The 17,500-nt window shown below is 40.6% G+C and overlaps 1 long non-coding RNA gene across 1 annotated transcript; it reads left to right on the plus strand.

Moving 5' to 3' along the window:
- Positions 1 to 6,467: 6,467 nt before the first annotated feature.
- Positions 6,468 to 10,408, plus strand: LOC138956558 (uncharacterized). Its single transcript, XR_011452696.1, has 4 exons — positions 6,468 to 7,211; positions 7,894 to 7,951; positions 8,294 to 8,387; positions 8,991 to 10,408. It is a non-coding gene; the product is annotated as an uncharacterized lncRNA (long non-coding RNA).
- Positions 10,409 to 17,500: the final 7,092 nt, after the last annotated feature.

Below are 17,500 nucleotides of genomic sequence, written 5' to 3' on the forward strand. Positions count from 1 at the left end.
ACTTTAAAGGCCAACAACTCGGGTGCAGTCTGCTGTGAAAGGAGCGGTAGCCTCCCCTGTCACATAAGTATAGACGGTTAATTGCCAAACCTATTAATTATTTTTACGGTTGGAGATTCTAGAGAGTTCTTAAAGCTTTTGGGGCTGTTCCGCACAGAAAAATAATTATTTGGCAGAAACGTTAGCTTGTGAGGAAATACACAGTGGTGTCAGATCACCCTGGAAGCAAAGCAGAACAGCATTTCCATCAGCAAAAGTGACCAGAAGCCAATAACGGCTTGCAATATAATTACATCAGGAAAATGACTGGAAGCAAAATTATGACATGGACAAACACTTTGTTAGAGGCTAACACATTCCAGTGGCAGGAACAAAAAGTACAATTCAGAATAACAACTCCATCAGCAAAGTGACTCGACGCCAATAATGGTTTGCAATATAATTACACTGAGCAGGAAACAAATTAGAAGCAAAATTGGCATTGCAACATGGAACAAGTCGCGTAAGTCGAAATTAATACATTTAGTCAAGCTGTCGAACTCACGGGATGAAACTGAACGCACTGTATTTTTTCACCAAGACAGTACAGCTTCGTCAATCCCCGCGTGAAGGAAATCGCTCACCTCCCACGTGCAAAACGTAGTGATATTGACACGCCAGATTAGCGCGGTAGCGTATTGTGCAAAGCAGGAAAGCGCGCTTTTCTGTATTCTTGTTAACTTTCTGAGCTTGTTTTGAATACAACCTATCATATCTATATGTTTTTGGAATCAGGAAATGATAAAGAATAAGATGAAATCATTTTTGGATCAATTTCTTACACTTTTAATCGTAAGACTAATCTATTTTCGTTAATTGTGATCACATTTTAAGAGTAAACATAACATATGTATTTATATTTTTAGATTCAGAATGTGATGAAGAATACGATGCAATCAATTTTAAATTTGTTTGCGAAAAATCGATTTTAATGACAACTTTAATGAGAAAACTCATTAATTAATGTTTAAGCCTCCAAGCTGAAATGCAATACCAAAGTCCGGGCTTCGTCGAAGATTACTTGACCAAAATTTCAACCAATTTGGTTGAAAAATGAGAGCGTGACAGTGCCGCCTCAACTTTCACGAAAAGCCGGATATGACGTCATCAAAGACATTTATTCAAAAAATGAAACACAAGTCTGGAGATACCATACTCAGGATCTCGCATGTCAAGTTTCATGAAGATCGGTCCAGTAGTTTTCTCTGAATCGCTCTACACACACACACACACACACACACACACACACACACACACACACACACACATACACCACACCCTCGTCTCGATTCCCCCCTCTACGTTAAAACATTTTAGTCAAAACTTGACTAAATGTAACAAGTCGCGTAAGGCGAAATTACTACATTTAGTCAAGCTGTGGAACTCACAGAATGAAACTGAACGCACTGCATTTTTTTCACAATGACCGTAGTCCGCCGCTAGTGCAAAAGGCAGTGAAAGTGACGAGCCTGTTCAGCGCGGTAGCGGTTGCGCTGTGCTGCATAGCACGCTTTACTGTACCTCTCTTCGTTTTAACTTTCTGAGCGTGTTTTTAATCCAAACATATCATATCTATATGTTTTTGGAATCAGGAACCGACAAGAAATAAGATGAAATTGTTTTTAAAACGATTTCGGAAATTTAATTTTAATCATAATTTTTATATTTTTAATTTTCAGAGCTTGTTTTTAATCCGAATATAACATATTTATATGTTTTTGGAATCAGAACATGATGAAGAATAAAATAAAAGTAATTTTGGATCGTTTTATAAACAAATAATTTTAATTACAATTTTCAGATTTTTAATGACCAAAGTCATTAATTAATTTTTAAGCCTCCATGCTGAAATGCAATACTGAAGTCCGGCCTTTGTCGAAGATTGCTTGGCCAAAATTTCAATCAATTTGATTGAAAAATGAAGGTGTGACAGTGCCGCCTCAACTTTTACAAAAAGCCGGATATGACGTCATAAAAGACATTTATCGAAAAAATGAAAAAAACATCTGGGGATTTCATACCCAGGAACTCTCATGTAAAATTTCATAAAGATCGGTCCAGTAGTTTAGTCTGAATCGCTCTACACACACACACACGCACAGACACACACACACACATACACCACGACCCTCGTCTCGATTCCCCCTCTATGTTAAAACATTTAGTCAAAACTTGACTAAATGTAAAAAGGGAATGGGTAGGGACATCAGGTGCACATTTACCTGAGAGACATAGGGATGGGTGGAGGGGGTGAAAGGACAAAGGATATGACAAGAACTAAAGACGAGAGCAAAAATGATGTCTGAAGCTAAACAACTGAGAAGAGAGTGAACTTAGCGCGAGAAAAGGGAAATCACACACGCTCCGCTGCTTCACAGTCATTCCAAGAGTAGTCGAGCATTCTCTGGCACTACACATCGATTGGTCCATGTGCTATCCCGGCATTAATATACATGAAGTTGAGGGTCTGGGGTGGGAGGGGGTGGATGAGGGATGGATGGGTTGGGATGGAGTTGTAAGGGACGGGGGGGGGGGGGGGGGTGTTTTCCAATTTTTTAACACATACCGGCAACTTTATCTTTTTTCTTCCTGTCTTTTTTCTATTCTTTTTGCTTGTGGTTTCGTTTACCGTTATTGTTTTGTACTGTCATCTGTATACTAACGGATATTTTGAACTGGAAAGTGATCAAGCACACGTACACAAACACAGACCACAGACACGCAGAGACACACAGACACACACAGACACAGACACACACAGACACACCGACAGACACACAGACACACACAGACACACAGACGCACACACACACACACACACACACACACACACACACACACACACACACACGCGCGCGCGCACACATACACACACACACACACACATACGCACACACACACACGGCACACACACACACACGGCACACACACACACACACACACACCACACACACACACACACACACCCGGCACACACACACACACACACACGACGTAATGCGTGGACATAATATGTTATATGTTTTGCTCTTATGATAAATACTGATAAGAATAACTTTTAGTCTTATCATGTCAGCACATAGTAATGTGTCTGATCTTCATTACCCGTTATAAAAAAAAAAAGTACACAGATACATTTTGCTGTGATGCGTTCAGTTATATATACATATATATTTTTTTTTCTTCTCTTTTCCACAAATAGCATATTATTACAAAGTACAGAAAAAGTGTGATTATTCTTCTAATTAATGTACATCAAGATAAATTTATTATACTTGCTTAGCAGGTTATGTTGAGCATGTCTGGGGTTTGGAAATGTATTTCGTGTCACTGCTTATGTGTGTGGTGATTGCTCACTTCAAAAGGAAACAACAAGCTTGTTCAGTTATATAACAAGAGGCGAAGCCTTCAAGGCTCACGTAAGAAATCGACAAACAGTAACGCAAACTCAATCACTCCGTCACACATACACACACACACACACACACACATACACACACACACACACACACACACACACACACACACACACACACACACACACACACACACACACACAGTAAGCATAGGTGAAACTGTGCAAGAAAGCGAGACCCTGGATCTGCCAACTAGTCTCGGCCCGCTCACAATAACAATGACCGAGACTTTCAGTAATTCCTTTGTGTGACGTCTAACCCTCTTACGTCATAATGTGACGTCTTCAAATAGTTTCTATCACACACGTCAAACACTTTTGACCGAGACGTAATCTTCTTATGCGAGCTTTATCCATAGACTCGGAAATGTTAAAGTTTCTATCACACACACACTCACACACACACACACACGCACGCACGCCCGCACAGACAGACAAAGTTTATCATCGCATAGGCTACACTTACGTAAGCCAAAAACCAAGTATATTGGCAGAAAGGTAATTCATTCCCCACAATTGTACCCTGTGTCCACGTAACGGTCGAAAGACGAACTTCAAATGTCGGTCACACTTAAATCACAAGAGAAATCACAACAGGAATTAGCGTGTCGGTATTTCTTTACCAACATTTTGTCAGCTGTTGATAACTGACTACTTCTGGGCGACTGGATAAGGAATAGGAGCGTGTGATATATCGTCAAGATGTACATGATATCCTTTGTAAATGTATCCACTAAATTTGATTGTTTTCTCATGCATTCCTCTCTCTCTCTCCCTCCCTCTCTCTCTCCCTCCCTCTCTTTCTCTCCCCCCTCTCCCCCTCTCTCTCTCTCGCCCCTCTCTCTCCCCCTCTCTCTCTCTCCCACCCTCTCTCTCTCCCTCCGTTCCTCTCTCTCTCTCTCTCTCTCTCTCTCTCTCTCTCTCTCTCTCTCTCTCTCTCTCTCTCTCTCTCTCCCTCTCTCTCAATTTTCTCAGCGTTTGAAGCAAAAATAAATAACAGCATTTTTCCCCAGAGTTTATTTCCCAAATATGTGTGGTGTGTTTTGCATGGAAATCACATTCAGAAAGAAATTACGATTCTGTATGCTTTTTAAGATTTTATGTTTAAGATTGGAACCTAATGTTGCTTCTTTCAGGTCTTTGTGTTATACCTCGTCCACCAGATGAAGCAATGTACATACTGATGTTTTCTTTTGCTGATTTGATGAAGAGGTACCAAGAAGGGGGAAGGTATGTCAAATTCACATGACAATGATTTTTGTACCATGACAGTAGGTTGTGGCTGTCAGGGCTGTGTTCTTCATAACGTCCAACATTTCCTGTGTCCAGACAGAGGGAGGGGGGTTACATCCGACATTGCATTATGCAGTACCTTATCAAGTTGAACTGAATACAGTGAATAAACTGTATTTATACTCTTGTTATACTCACAGATTATGCTTCCAGGTGTTTGTACTAGTGCCTGGTTATGGTATTGTGTGTCCAATAACAAAATGTAATGTCCGACATGTGAAACTGTCCCACAAAAACAATATTTTGTGACATGTTGGTCACTTTGTTCGTTGTTTATGTTATGGTGAAGAATGTATTAAATAACCCTTGTTAAAACCAATCAAAGTGATATTCCCCTACAGTAAGCAACAAATATCATAATTATATATCAAGTGTAACATCCGACAGCCCATTTTTGGAGGGATTTTATTTCTTGTAGTATATTTCTAGAACAACATACCGCGCATACTGTTTAGTTCAAACTACTCTTAACTAATTTCTCGTTCCGCAAGAGTAAGTGTGCTTACAGGGAATGCATAAATCACGTTGGGGTCTTTGTCGGGTATTCAGACAAAAACAAATCGATATCGCATATCGATCCGCTGTGCACCCCGAGTGCACCCGGTACACGGACTTGAATAACCGGTTTGTATCGTCATGTGTTATTGATCTCTATTTAACTATTATGACTAGCCTGGAAAATCGCATAAGGCAAAACGAATAAAAAAAAATGTTTTGGCTTCCTAGCTGACCCACAGTGTGAGCTGCGAAACAAGACGTCACTATGCTCGCAAGTAAAGTTGGACACGAAAGAGAGAGAGAGAGAGAGAGAGAGAGAGAGAGAGAGAGAGAGAGAGAGAGAGAGAGAGAGAGAGAGGGGGGGGAGAGAGACAGAGACAGAGAGAGAGAGAAAGACAGAGAGAGAGAGAGAGAGAGGGAGAGGGAGATAGAGAGAGGGAGAGAGACAGATAGAGACAGAGAGAGAGAGAGAGAGAGAGAGAGAGAGACAGAGAGAGACAGAGACAGAGACAGAGAGAGAGGGAGAGAGGGAGAGAGAGAGAGAGAGAGAGAGGGGGGTAGAGAGACAGAGAGACAGAGAGAGAGAGAGAGAGGGAGAGAGAGAGAGCGAATGAGAGAGAAAGAGAGAGAGAGACAGAGAGAGAGTGAGAGAGAAAGAGAGAGAGGGAGAGAGAGAGAAAGAGAGAGAGAGAGAAAGAGAGAGAGAGAGAGAGAGAATGAGCAATTGTCATCTCAAAGATTACTTTCAAAACACTTTTAGAAGAAACAAATTGGGGAGGGGGGGGGGTAATTTGGTTGCTTTTTTAGAACGGTTGGTAGGTGATTATTTTTTGTTTGTTAAGTATATTTGTGTGCGTGTCATGCTTCTTTTCTTATTTTAAAAAACCCACTTTTTTAGCACTACTGGTAGTAGAGATGGAAAACATCATTATGGGGGCGAGGACGCCCCCATTCTATACGGATAGTTTCGAGGTTGACCATGGGCAGCGCCATTTTGTTGTGAAATACGTCATCAGTTTGTGTACACAGGAAGTTGTGACATCCGTCACCCTATGGGAGGGGTGGAGGCAACATTGTTCATCTGTAGAAAGTTGTGAAATCCGTCACCCTATGGGAGGAGTGAAGGCAAAATTGGTCATCACAGAGTTTGTGTAACACAGGAAGTTGTGAAATACGTCACCCTATGGGAGGGGTGACGGCAAAATCATGATAGGTCGCATTGTGCAGGGTCAACTGCAACAAACTCAAACCGAGCCATTCATACCTAGTTGTATTTGAGCGACTTATATACCGACATTTTTATTTCTTATTTTCAGCACAGGTGTAGGAAAAATCATGAACCAAAATGTTATTTATTTTCTAATTTAACATTTTTTTTACAAATATGACCATGGTCTTTTAAACATACAGTGACATTAAACATTGTTATGTTAAAAAAAAAGAAAAAAGAAAAAAAGCTTTTGTGCACAAATCAGAAAATACATTGTACATTTTACCTACAGGCCAAACAGTGTCTGTTGGCGGCAAAGGACCCAGCAAGTTGCTATTTTTAGATCGATTAAAAGTTGTCAAGAACAGGCGCTTACATTTGGATGTGTCCACTGATAGTAGGTTTGGTTGTGATCAATCAGAATGATGTGGGAATAAAAATGTATGACAGTTTGGTATGATGACATGTAATTCAAATATGCTGAAATGTAATATTATACATGATATAATATTATTATGGCTGTTGCCATGACCATGAACCCCAAGAAAGGTTTAATGTTATGTAAAATCAAAATACCAAAATCAAGCACCTACTAATCTGGTCTACGGTGCGGGAAGATTGAGGCCAACTTCGCCGCGCCGCGCTCATTGGCTCAGTATTGAACTTGCGTCAAGGCCGATGCGCGTAGATTCCCAGAATGTTTACTTTCGGTTAGATTCTTCGACAGCATTCGCAGAGGTGACTGCCGTTACAGAGGTGAGTAAAACTGACCATCGAAAGGAAAATAAGATTCATATTGGTAATACTAATAACATACTTGCACAAGCATGTATCTACCAAAACTGTATGGGAGCACATAGTTGGAAAGGCGTGGTGAAGCGATCAAATCGAATCGTCCGTCTCAGTCAGTGCACTGATCAGCCACCACGATTGAACGTCACTGTCTGTATTTTGTATGTAAGCAGAGCTTCCAAACTAGTTAAATCCTGATGTAGTTTACAAAAACAAAACAAAATCTCATTCCTGTTCCATTGTTATTCTTGTAGTTGTGATATATTCTAGTGAAACTGAAAGTAAGTGTTAAAAGCAGAAAAGCCGGACTGAATCAGGTAAATGGGTTGGGAAAGTTTTGCTAAGAAATCCTGTTATTTCCCTGGGTTAATAAGCATCTCTTTGTCCAACTATTTACACAATTTATTTGACTAGTTTGTGGTTTCAATTGAAATTATTGTTGTATTTATTTCTAGACTGCACGAACTTGCATTGATTGCATTTCATTGTTACAGCACAAAACACTGAATGACACATACTGATTGACGAGCATGCCAATAGCCTTCTCGTTTTACAGTATAGGTACTGATAGTTACATACAAGTTTGAATATCACTTTGAACACTGCCACATTCAGTTCTTTTCATCATTGAATAATTTTGTTTCAGGAAGCAAGCACCACTTTTGTCAGAAGTGTGTCAAGCTCAAAGTACTATTTCACAAAAGGTGAGAAGTTATTCGTTACATTTGCAACATTTATTGTTAAAAAATATTAAACATAAAGGCAGAATTTGTTTGTCTTGTGATTGTGATGCCTACAACTACACCCGCTTGTGATTTCTCAGTCAAGTTACTGCAGATTTGTGTATATTTCAGTCTCATGTGGTATTTGCCATATTTTTGTGTGAACATGTGTATTTTTCAAGACTTAGATTCTGTGATAACATAAAATACCATAACACATTTGACACCAGTGCATCATATAATATTTTTGGATAATTCTCATTACGCATGATTTTTTATTGTGTCACTGTGTGTACATTTACATGTGTTTTTAAATGTCAACAGGTGACAGTTCCACTTTTGGAAGAGGTGTGCAGTGAGATTGCAGAAAATGAATGCCTGTCAGCTGATCTGTGAAGCCATGTTAAAACCTTGGACTGTAAGTGTTTAGAGAAACACTGTATGAATGAATACAATTTTGTTGGAGTAGTGTTTTCACTTTTGCTTATAATGTAAAACAATTTCAAGTTTAAATTTCAAGTTATTCAGTTACGCTGAGAATAAGCTGTCATATATAGTAAGCAGTGCTCCCTGTATGGCATACGTGTAATTATTGTTGATCATTCGCGTACACATTCCAGACTTCAATCAATCAATATGAAGCTTGTCAATGTGCAAGTGTTCTTTTTGAATACAATGGTGTGTGTGTTTGCCTTTCTTTTAAAGTTATACGAGGCAGGGAATTATCCCAAGATATGGACTAATAAAAATCTATTATTGTATATATATATATATACATTGGACCACCCCCCCCCTTGGCGGCCTATACTATATATATACCACCCCCCCCCCCCCCCAATTTGATAATCCCTCCCTTTTAAGACCTTATTTTGTCAGTTTGTCTGTGCATAACTTCTGTAAATTTTCCTTCATTTTAAGACTGCCTCCTTTTAAAGACCCGCTTTCTCAGATTGTTTGAGGTAATACAAAGGTGGTTCTATTGTATGTGTTCAAGTGTAAGACTTTGTGGTCTGTTTGACAGGTGCTGTTCTTCGGGACAAACTTCAGGTGTTTGAGTCATGCCTTGGTCTACGAGGGAAGTTCCGGAACGCGGCCAAGGAAAAGGCTCACTCATTGTACTACGCAAGCCATGCAAGCATTACAGAGGTCACCAAGTCGACTCATGCATCAGCTTCCATTTGCCTCAGGATGTTTGAAAGGCTGGTCGAAGCAACCTATGGGTGCAAACAGGAAGACAACGCGAATGACCGACCGGTGCCAGTGTGTGAGGAAGGATGTGATCAGGTATGTTGCTGGGAGTGTGGTGAAGAAACTAAAAAAGAAAGTTTGGGGCCTCAAGAAAGGTGCATACAGATACGAGAAACTGCGCTGTTTAGAAGCACTGAGGTTCAGTGAGCTGTCAGAAAGTGATTGTGATTCTTCAACTGACATGACAACGGTGCTTAACCGAGGAGGACTGACATTTGTCAAAGACAACATTGTGCAAATGTTCCTTGACATGCAGGACATTTTTCGTCGGACTGTGGGTGTCGCTTGCTCTGCCAAAATGAAAGCTGATGACAATGACTTTCTGCAACAGTGCCAAACCAATGATACAGTGCCTGTGCTTTTTTATGACACAGTTTATGCATTTGACATTTCTTTGAAAGTGCGAGAAGATGTTTTCGAAAATGCTGTCCTGCTTTTTTTTTTAAATCCGAGTTCACCACAAGCTGAGGACAATGTCAATGATGGACAAAGTGCAGCGCGGGTGGAAAGAGTAGAGCATGAAGAACAGGTTGCGTACCAGTGACACTAACATTAACAAGGTGTGAGACGGGCAAAGTTAGCTACATTGGTGCTCAGTGATTTACAAGCATGTTTTCTGTTGCTATGTAAATTCTCCTGTCTTATGTAGAACACACACACTTTGTATTACATTTTTTTTTTTACAATAATCTCATTTGGTGCTGGGTACAAATATTTTAAAAGTTTTCAGGTTCATGTTATTCTCTAGTTTCACTTTTTGTTTTACGCTCGACACGTGTTTGAATCTGTATCTGTCTGCAACTGTGAGTAAGTACACCTGAATCCAACATACTAAAGAGAAATAGAGAGCTTCAGTATTTAGTCTGTACTTTAAAAAAATTGTTATTGCTTGCATTTTTCTTCCGTTGTATTTTTTATGTCTTGAAAATAATAAAAATTGCTTTGAAAATGTATTGTGTACCGCAGTCAGAAGTAATTTATTACTTTTGGGAGTTTAGTAACGTGATATCAGTTTTCAATTGTTCGTTCACTTATATTGCTTTCAGATTTCACACACAAGAAACAGCAGCACGGTTTTCGTTGCGAAAAAGGGCATTGGCAGTGCTACGCGATCGAATTGTGTATTATGTACACGCGGTGTTCTTCTGGAAAAGACCGAAGCGACATGTGACGTCAGTCGTTCAGCCCGCGAGCGGTGGGAGGGGGGGGGGGGGGGGGGTTCACATGGTTTGTTTGTTTGTTTGTTTGTTTCAGACACACACCCATATACACACATTTCACATGTAAACCATTTGTCCGCCCCCTGTTGATATTTATCGACTAAGTTCCTTGTCTACATTTCCACACAAATAATACATTTCTGTTTAGGGTGTCAGATTGTGCCCTATATAATCTTCTACTTCCAAGGGTGTCATGCATTTACTGTTGCCCTCTTTACACCCCCGGTATAGGGGTGTGTATAGGTTTCGGTCGATGTGTTTGTGTGTTTGGGTGTTTGTGTGTTTGTTTGTGTTCGCAAGTAGATCTCAAGAATGAACGGACCGATCGTCACCAAACTTGGTGAACAGGTTCTATACATTCCTGAGACGGTCCTTACAAAAAATTGGGACCAGTCAAACACACGGTTAGGGAGTTATAAGGACTTATAGACGGACAGCCCCGTTGGTCAAAGGGAAATAACCATTCTCACTGCCACCAACTGAGAAGGTTATTTCCCTTTGACGGGGGTGTTTTTCCTATCGGAGGAATTTCTTGTTGGTGTTTAGTTTAAGTATTAAATGTGTCCGTCGAATACGCTTGTGCATCTTTGGGATGTTTTTTTGTATTCTCGTCCTTTTTGTTGTTGAGATGATTGATTGCGGAATTAAGCCAGCAAACCTGGACCTTTTTTTATTTGGCCTATATTGGTTGGAGCTGTGCGGGTAGCTATCATTTGTGCCCGCGTGTGTCGGTTCATCGGTTTTGTAGTTTAACGCAGAAAATGAACTTTTGACGAAGAAATAACAATTTCTCAGAGCATAATGAAATTGAAGCAAAAGGAAGTTTTACACCATGTCAACATAATCAACACAAATATTTCTTTTCTTTCAAAGGACGGACACAGCAGAAAAGATACCAACACCGAAATCAGCTGGTGGTTTGCAAGTTATTTGTCTGCATATGCGATGTTGAAGGGCTACACTGCCGCTTGTCAATTCAAATTACGTTCCATGCGAATGTGTATGTGTCCGTGGTTTTTTTTTGCAAGTGTTAAAATGAAGTGTATCGTGAACAACTTGACACTTAGAGAGAAGCGCCATGAGATCTTTTATCCCGTTTGGCAGCAGGCCGAATGTTGGACTTGTAAACGGGAATTCTTGACTTCAACAGTAAACACAGTGCAGAAGCAAACATACCCATGGTTTTGCCATTTTACGCCGCAACGCAACCTGCCGAAGACAATTTTTTGTGGGACCCTGATTGACAAAAGAAGATGGGCAAGACACAGCGGGTGGTGTCGTGCAATAGGAGAGTGGATTTTCTTCATGTTACCTGATCTGTCTGAGTCAGTCAGTCTGGGCAGAATCAACTCACCAGGACTGCCTGAACTCGACAGTTCTGCTTCTCAGTCATAGTGATCTTTAAATGTAGACGAGATGAAGTGAAACATAATGGAAGAAGTGAAGTTAGTGTGACAAAGTACACTCTTATGTTGGATTGCATCATTGCCCATAGTAAAGCACCACACAAAACAATGAAATACAATTTTAACATTAACTTTTCGGCACATTTCTCTTCTGTGAAATGAATTTCTTGGTAAAATGGTGTTGTTGTTGTTGATGTTTCGAGCGGGTATGGACTATCGATCCATGAGTGACGTAAGCAACCTTTAACCCGGATGGGGACGAAATGCAAGACCCAGAAGTGAAAGGCTCAGTCGGTATGGAACTCGAATTTTGTATTATTTTTTGGTTATCTACCTTTAGTTTTTCAAGTTTTATTGATATTGTATGAAGCGACGAAACCTACACGTGGTATTTTTTCACGGCAGTTCCTAATATTATTTGACTGATTTTGTGTGTGTGCTGCGTTCTAGTTCGCTGTTTTTACTTCCGGTTCATTTGAAATAATTATGTGAGAATGGTGCATGCATGCTTTTACAACAATCACCACGTGTTCTCTTGACTCCATATCTGTGGTGCCTTGCTGATCCACCTTGAACAAGATCAACTGAACACACTTCCACGTTTGCAATTATTGGTGGGCTGTCTATGATATGCACAACATACTTACTTTGTTATTTAATTTCACACATGCGTCGGTCCTGTACGAAATGCTTCCTGCTGATGTAAATGTATTTAAACCTTTTTCTAATTTCTTAGCTTTACTTCCGATCACCATCTACTTCCTCTGTCTCAAGCCTTTCAACTTGAGTATTCTGTCCAAGTTCCCCTCGTGAAGATTCTGCAGCAGCTTCCAGGGATTGCGTTGAAGCATGAGTTTTGCGTATTTGACGGAGTATATTTTGAGCTAACACTATCCCTGAAATTCCATCTTGAATGTGCTCGTGCAGCTTCCCTCTTGAATGTGCTAGAGCAGCTTCCCTCTTGAATGTGCTAGAGCAGCTTCCCTCTTGAATGTGCTAGAGCAGATTTCCTCTTGAATGTGCTAGAGCAGCTTCCCTCTTGAATGTGCAAGATCAGCTTCCCTCTTGAATGTGCTCGAGCAGCTTCCCTGTTGAATGTGCTAGAGTAGCTTCCCTCTTGAATGTGCTAGAGCAGATTCCCACTTGAATGTGCTAGAGCAGCTTCCCTCTTGAATGTGCAAGATCAGCTTCCCTCTTGAATGTGCTAGAGCAGCTTCCCTCTTGAATGTGCTAGAGCAGCTTCCCTCGTGAATGTGCTAGGGCAGATTCCCTCTTGAATGTGCTAGAGCAGCTTCCCTCTTGAATGTGCAAGATCAGCTTCCCTCTTGAATGTGATAGAGCAGCTTCCCTTTTGAATGTGCAAGAACAGTTTTCCACTTTAATATTATGCAGCAGGTTCTCTTTAAGTCTGGAAGAAGGGAGCTGCTGCATAACATTGAAGAGGACATCTGGGCAAAACATTCGAAGAAGAAGCTGCTGCAGAAAATGTAGATGAAACCCTCTTTGAGAAAAAAAGAAGAAGAACACTAGGCAGAAAACTTTAAAAATTAATCTGTACTGCTGCAGAATATTCATAATTGAAGATTCTGGAAAGGACGTGAAAATGAAATATTGGCACTACCATCAAGAGAGAAGCTGCTACATAAAATCCAAGATGGAAGCTGCTGCAGTAAGTTGGAGAGGAACTCTTGGCACCAAATGGAAGAAGGAAACTGTTCCAGAATAATCGAGGGAGAGCTGTATACTTTTCAGGGGGGGGGGGGGGGGGCTGCATAATTTTCTCGGGGGTTCTGCATAATTTTCAAAAGGGATGCTGCCCTGGACAAAACATTCAAGATAGAAGCTGCTGCAGAAAAATGAAGAGAAAAACTGTGCAGAACCTTCATGAGAGACGCCGGGGCAGAACATTAGAAAAATACTGCTGCAGATAATAAAAAAAGGAAATCGCAGAACATTCAGAAGAGGAACTGCTGCAGACAATTTCAAATGAAAACGACTGCAGGAAATTTGAAGAGGAAATCTGAATATAAAATCTGAGAAGGAAGTTGTTGCAGAATATTCATGAGTGAAGCTGCTACGGCATATTTAAGAGGGAATTATGCTGCAGAAAATCAAAGAAGAACTCTGGGCACAAAATCCAACATGTTTTTTTTTCAACAGAACATTCAAGAAAGATGTTGCTGCAAATTATTCATGAATAGAAAGTCAAACAGAACATATGGGCAGAATGTTCAAGATGGAAGCTGCTGCAGACTATTCAAGAGGAAAACTGCAGCAAAAAATTAAAGTGGACATTTGAGAAGGAAACGCCCAAGAGGGAACCGCCTTCAAAATTTGTTGAAAGGGGACTTGATGTAGAAAACTGAAGACTAGGGTAAAATTCCAGAGGGAAACTGCTACAGAAAATGGAACTTTTTAACAAAAATCTGCTAAATAATATTCAATGGTAACTCAGCAGAATAGCAGAAACTCAAAAAGAAAATCCTGGCAGAAAATTCAAGAAAGAATTCAAGAAAGAATATCCAAGTGAGAAGCTGCTTAGCCAGATGATGAGAAAATCTAGGTAGAGACGTCAAGAGGGGAACTGCTGTAGAATATCCAGAAGGAAAACTGTTGCAGAAAATAGAAGTGGACATTTGAGAAGGAAACGTTCAAGAGGGAACCGACTGCAAAAAACAAAAAACAAATCAGAATCTGCTGCTGAAATTCACGCGGGAAGCTGCTGGAAATGAATAGAAAAAGACATCTGGGCAGAAAAACCAAGAGAAAATTTAACATAACATTCAAGAGTGATGCTGCTGAAGAATATTTCAAAAAGAAAACAGCTGCAGAAAATATAAGAGGAAATCTGAGCTGCGAATTAAAAAGAGAAACTGCTACAGAATATCTAAGAGGAAAACTGATCTAAACAAAATTAAGAGATCACCTTGGCAGAAATTCAGAGGAAAGCTCCTGCAGACTCTTCAAGAGGGACGCTTCTGCAGATTATTCAATGGGAAACTGTTGCGAAAATTGAAGAGGGATGCTGAACAGAAGCTGCTGCGACAAATTTTGAAAGGAAACTGCTGCAGACAACTCAACAGTAAATCTTGGAAGAAAATAAAAGAGAGAAGCTGCAGCGACGATTTGTTTTAGGAAACTGCTGCAGAGAATTCAATATTAAATATGGGAAGAAAATACATGAGGGAAGCTGCTGCGACTATATCTTTTAGAAAACTGCTGCAGAGAATTCAATAGTAAATATGGGAAGAAAATACAGGAGGGAAGCTGCTGCAGACTATTCCTTCCCCAGATTCTCTTTATTCATATAAATCTGCCTCATTATTTACTCATTTATTTCTGCCTCCGACTTGTCCTTACACTTTCTACCTCTAACTTGTCTCTTTGTTTTGAGACTTTAGTTTTCCTAGGTAAATTTTGTCCAATATATCTTTTTTATTTTCTGTCTCTGGTCCTTCCATGTCATTTTTACGCCAGCAATCCTATGTCTAAAGCCCTACTCTGTAATTCTTGCCACTTACTCTTTTCTGTATTTTCTGCAACTGGTTATCTCAACTGGCTCGAAAAAGGATGTGTGTGTGTGTGTGTGTGTGTGTGTGTGTGTGTGTGTGTGTGTGTGTGTGTGTGCCTGTCTGTATGTTGGTCTGTCTGTTACTTCTTGTATCTGTCTGTCTATCTCTGTCTCTTTGTCTTTGCGTGTCTGCTGTTGTTGTCATTTCTCTTCTTATTTTCTTTAGGTCGGGAACGCAATGTCGGCGAGGCCAGTTTCAGACAATCCAGTGGCTGACGTTAACATGCAAATTGGTAAGGTTACAATGTCATATCCCTTTAATAGAGGGAGTTAAGTATTTCAGTTTATTCCCCCCTCTGCTTCTTTTCCTCATGGAGAAACGACAAACTAAGTGATATCACTTTAAATATGCTCAGTCTAGTCTATCAAAACCACAATCGTTCCTGCATGTCCTTGTAAAATCCGCAGCGAAGAAAACGTCTCTAAATACAGTCGAACCTGAAAAGGGACCACCCAAAAATTGTCCCTATAGGCAGGTTGTCGTTATTGAAAGGTATCAAAGGGTGGTCACCATGGCAAGGTTCGACTGTAACAGCTTCTCTGTGCTAAATTTCGTTTCTGCACGCAAGCCAAGGCGAAGTTTATTTTAGAAATCGCAAGGATTACATGAAAAAGTTAATGAAAAAGAAGAAAGAACATACGTATAAACGCATGATGGGCTAATTGAAAAAAAAACCCACTGTTCTACTAAAGTATTAACCAGGCAGCTCAGCTACTTACTTACCTTTTTCAGTGACGTCCCATTAACACTAACAGACGGAAGCCTAATTCTGTTCAACATAAATGAGTAGAAGATGAATTTGTGTTTGATATAAGATCTACATTTCTAACTTTACCACACACAAAATGACATGACAGCTAGCCAAAGTGTCAGTATGATTTGAGATGAATAATGCTTCAGGATGTCAAAGTTTCAAGTCCGACAGATCAGAAACATGTGTTCTACAAACCAACTGTCAGAGTTTCCTGACACATGATTTGTTTAAACGTGCCTACGTGTATGATGAATTAATGGGATTTTTTCTCATCGCTGATTAATACGTAGGCTGTTCCATTATTACTTAGAAACTCAGAAACGGAAACGCATACCAACAATGTAACCGGGCTATTTTCTATACCAATCCTTTTCCAGCCAACACCCAACTGGCCATCCTCTAAAAATACCTCATTCAAGCCTGGGACCACGTGACACCAGCTATACCTTGTATGAAGGCTTGTATATATACCTTGTGTGAAGGCTCAGACAGAGTCTTAAAGGCTCCCAAACCGTTTTTCCGCGGCAGTTTATTGACATCCGAGAACAGGCTGAACTACCATGGGGAGATGTAAACAAAAAATAGGGTGGATGCGACAACAGCAGTGCTACATTTGGTGCCAAGAAATCTTTTGTCGCAAAGGCGGTATGCACATGTGCTTTGTCATGCTGCAGCATAAGCCCTCGAATACCTGTGTCAGGACGGTGTTTGTGCCAAGCTTCATTTCTTCTTCTTCGGCGTTCCATGCTAATCTGAGGCATAATCCATAGTGGTGGCGTGCGAGCTCGTCTCCCAAGAACTTAGTTTAGGTTCCCACACTGTGTCCGGAAACACAGTCAGCATCGCTCCGACTTCGTTGGGGGGTGGTTTGAATTCGGAGTGTCCTTCTCCTAGACTGGTTGCCTGCCATGGCTGATGAGTCCGGTCTGCCCATGGTTTGAATTCAGAGTGTCCCTCTCCTAGACCGGTTGCCTGCCATGGCTGATGAGTCCGGTCTGCCCATGGTTTTATTTACATGAGTATCCTTCTCATGCCCCTTATGACTCGAGGAGAGTTTGCTGATATTAGTCTGACCTCTCTCCGTTGACCTGTCCAGCATGCGAGACGCTACCAGAAGTTTTGACACTCCCGCTGGCATAGCTCTCGGGGTCATAGAAGTACTCAAGCTCCCACACCTCGTCAAGGAATCAGCCGTGTGTGGAGGCCAAGCTTCAAATACCTTAGGCCATTAGTGGTGCAAATAGCAGTCAGACGTGACTGTATGCCTGTCCTCAAGAGTCACAGTGTTTAAATTCTTTGATCTAGCGACGAAAAATGCCAGCATTTGTTTT

The sequence above is a fragment of the Littorina saxatilis genome, unplaced genomic scaffold (genome assembly GCF_037325665.1).
Source record: "Littorina saxatilis isolate snail1 unplaced genomic scaffold, US_GU_Lsax_2.0 scaffold_1050, whole genome shotgun sequence".
Lineage (NCBI taxonomy): Eukaryota > Metazoa > Mollusca > Gastropoda > Littorinimorpha > Littorinidae > Littorina > Littorina saxatilis.